Genomic DNA, 4,275 nt, shown 5'->3' with positions numbered 1-4,275 from the left:
AAGGATAACCAGAAACAGTTTGCTTTCAGCTGGCAAGGTGAGCAATGTACTTTCACTGTCCTACCTCAGGGGTATATCAACTCTCCACCCCTATGTCATAATCTTGTCTGCAGGGAACTTGATCATTTCTCCCTCCCACAAGTCATCACACTGGTCCATTATATTGATGATATCATGTTGATTGGATCTAGTGAGCAAGAAGTAGCAACTACTCTTGACTTATTGGTAAGGCATTTGTGTGTCAGAAGATGGGAGATAAATCCAACAAAAAATACAGGGGCCTTCAACTCAGTGAAATTTCAGGTGTCCAGTGGTGTGGGGCATGTCAAGATATCCCTTCTAAGGTGAAGAATAAGTTGCTGCATCTGGCCCCTCCTACAACCAAAAAGAGGCACAATACCTAGTTGCTGTCTGGATTTTGGCAACAACATATTCCTCATTTGGGAGTGCTACTCTGGCCCATTTATTGAGTAACCAGAAAAGCTGGTAATTTTGAGTGGGGGCCTGAACAAGAGGAGGCTCTGCAACAGGTCCAGACTGCTGTACAAGCTGCTCTGTCACTTGGGCCATATGATCCAGCAGATCCAGTGGTGCTGGAAATGTCAGTGGCAAATCGAGATGCTGTTTGGAGTCTTTTGCAGGCCCCTATAGGAGAATCACAATGCAGACCCTTAGGATTTTGGAGCAAAGCCTTACCATCTACTGCGGATAACTTCTCTCCTTTTGAAAAACAGCTTTTGGCCTGTTACTAGGCCTTAGTAGAAACCAAATGCTTAACCTTGGGCCACAAAGTTATCATGAGACCCTAGTTGCCTATCATGAGCTGGGTGTTGTCTGACCCAAGCCATAAAGTTCAGCGTGTGTGGCAGCACTCCATCATACAGTGGAAATGGTATATACAAGATAGGGCCAGAGCAGGTTCTGAAGGCACAAGTAAGTTATATGGGGAAGTAGCCCAAATACCCGTGGTCTCCACTCCTGCCACATTATCTTTTCTTTCCCAGACCAGAGCAATGATGGCCTCTTGGGGACTTCCTTACAGTGAGTTGACTGAGGAAGAGAAAACCAGGCCTGGTTTACAGATGGTTCAGCATGATACACAGTTACCACCCAAAAGTGGACAGCTGCAGCACTACAACCCCTTTCCGGGGTGTCCTTGAAGGACAGTGGTGAGGGGAAATCCTACCATTGGGCAGAACTTCGAGCAGTACACCTGGTTGTTCATTTTGCTTGGAAGGAGAACTGGCCAGAGGTGCATTTGTTTACTGACTCCTGGGCTGTTGCTAATTGTTTGGCTGGATGGCCAGGGACTTGGAAAGGCTGTAATTAGAAAATTGCTGACAAAGAGGTCTGGGGAAGAGGTATGTGGATTGACTTTTCTGAGTGGGCTAAAAACATGAGGATATTTTTGTCCCATGTGAATGCATACCAGAGGATGATGTCAGCAGAGGAAGGTTTTAATAATCAAGTGGATAAGATGACCTGGTCTGTGGATACCACTCAGCCTCTTTTCCCAGCATCTCCTGTCATTGCCCAATGGGCTCATGAACAAAGTAGTCATGGTAGTAGGGATGGAGGTTATCCATGGACTCAGTGACATGGACTTCCACTCACCAAGGCTGACCTGGCTACAGGCACTGCTCAATGCCCAATCTGCCTGCAGGAAAGACCCGCACTCAGCCCCCAATATGGCACCATTCCCTGAGCTGACCAGCTGGCTGATCATCATGGAAGGGGCAGTGATTTTTTCTGAGTAGACACATACTCTGTATATGGGTTTGCTTTCCCTGAACACAATGCTTCTGCCAAGACTATCATCCGTGGGCTTACAGAATGCCTTTTATATCATCATGGTATTCCAATCAGCATTGCTTCTGATCAAGGAACGCACTTCACAGCAAATGAAGTGTGGGCGTGCACACATTCTCATGGAATTCTCTGGTTATCCAGAAGCAACTGGATTGATCGAACAGGGGAATAGCCTTTTGAAAACTCAATTATGGTGCCAACTAGGTGACAATACCTTGAAGGGCTGGGGTAATGTTCTCCAGGAAGCTGTGTATGCTCTGAATCAGCATCTGCTGTATTGTGCTGTTTCTCCCATAGCCAGGGTCAATGGGTCCAGGAACCAAGGGGTGGAAATGGGAGTGGCACCATTCACTATTACCCCTAGTGATCCACTAGGAAAATTTTTTACTCCTGTCCCTGTGGCCCTGAGCTCTGCTGGCCTACAGGTTTTAGTTCCAAAAGGGGGAGTGATTTCACCAGGAGAAACAACAATTCCGTTGAACTGGAATCTAAGGCTGCCACCTGCTCACTTTGGGCTACTCATGTCCCTGGATCAACAAGCCAAGATGGGGATTACATTACTGGATGGAATGATTAGCCCTGACTATCAGGGGGGAATAGGGCTGCAGCTACACAAGGGAAGTGAAGAAGGGTTTTCCTGGATTATTGGAGATCCCCTAGGGTTCTTTTAGTACTACCATGCCCTGTGATTAAAATCCATGGAAATCTGCTACAACCTAATCCTGGCAGGACTACCAGTGTCTCTGAAACTTCAGAAATGAAGGTTTGGGTCACCCCACCAGGCAAAGAACCATGGCCAGCTGAAGCGCTTGCTGCAGGTAAAGGGAACATGGAATGGGTAGTGAAAGAAGGTAATGATAAATATGAACCATGACCACGTGATCAGTCATGGAAATGAGGACTGTAATGCTGTTTTGTTTATATTATACTATTTAAGTTGTAAGATATCAAGTTTAAGAATGAATATTACCCAAGGTCTTGTACCCTTTTCTGGAGAGATTTAATGTATTTCTGGTTATATGCAGGACAGTTGAGTATTGTCAGGTGGAAAAAAAATGTATCTTTTATTGTTTACTATTTAGAAATTAGGTATGGTTTAAGGTGATGAATATAGCTGCCAAGTTGACAAGGGGTGAACTGTCATGGTCTGGTTCATGTGTCAACTTGGCTATGTGGTGGGGCCTGTTTGTCTGGTTGGGCAAATGCTGGCCTGTCTTTTGTTATGAGGACATTTTATGGAATCAAATCTTGATCATGTTGGCTACACCCACAGTGCATTCCATTTGTAATCAGCCAAGGGGAGTATCTTCTTTAATGAGTGATGCTTAATCTAATCACTGGAAGCTTTTTAAGGGGGATTCCGAAGAGACAGGCTCTCTTCCTGCTTTGGCCAGCGAGCTTCTCCTGTGAAGTTTGTCCAGACCCTCCATCAGAGCTGTCAGCTTCACAGCCTGCCCTACGGATTTTGGACTCTACGTTCCCACTGTTTTATGAGACACTTTTATAAATTTTATATTTATGAATATTTCTTGTTGATTCTGTTTCTCTAGAAAACCCTAACTTATACACATCTTTACCCATTTTAAAATGACATTAGCTTCATAAAATGAGTTAGATAGTGTTCCTTTCTCTTCAAATTTTTGGATAAGTTTCAACAGGATCAGTTTTAGTTCTTTTTGGAATGTTTGATAAAATTCCCTCGTGAAGCCATTTTGCAGTGGGCTTTTCTCTGTAGAAAGATTTTTGATGACTGATTGAATCTCTTTACTTGTAATTGGTTTGTTGAAATCTTCCATTTCTTCCTGAGTCAGTTTAGCTTGTTTGTATGTTTCCAGGAATTTGTCCATTTCATCTAAGCTGTCTAATTTGTTGGCATACAGTTGCTCATAGTATCCTCTTATGATTAATTTCTTCAGGCTTTGTGGTAACGCACCCCTTCTCATTTCTGATTTTGTTTATTTGCATCCTCTCTCTTTTCTTCTTTGTCAGCCTTGCTAGTGGCCCATCAATTTTTAAAAAATTTTTTATTAATAATACCCGTGGTAGTTAGATTCAGTCGTCAACTTGGCCAGGTGAAGGCATCTACTTTTGTTGCTGTGGACATGAGCCAGTGGTACCTGAACCTCATCTGTTGCTGATTACAACTGCAGTTGGCTAGGAGGCATGCCTGCTGCAATGACTGATGTTTGACTTAATTGGCTGGTGCTCAAATGAGACAGCACAACGTAGCATAGCCCAAGCAGCTCAGCATACCTCATCTCAGCACTCGCAGCTCAGCCCAGGCCTTTGGAGATGCAGAAAGAAATCACCCTGATGAAAGGTGTTGGAACCCAGAGGCCTAGAGAGAAGGCCAGCAGAGATCACCCTGTGCCTTCCCACATAAGAAAGAACCTCAGTTGAAAGTTAGCTGCCTTTCCTCGGAAGAACTAACAAAATAAATCCCCTTTTATTAAAAGCCAATCCATC

The sequence above is a fragment of the Tamandua tetradactyla genome, chromosome 16 (assembly GCF_023851605.1).
Source record: "Tamandua tetradactyla isolate mTamTet1 chromosome 16, mTamTet1.pri, whole genome shotgun sequence".
NCBI classification, from domain to species: domain Eukaryota; kingdom Metazoa; phylum Chordata; class Mammalia; order Pilosa; family Myrmecophagidae; genus Tamandua; species Tamandua tetradactyla.
Note: the sequence above shows the minus strand (reverse complement) of the source record.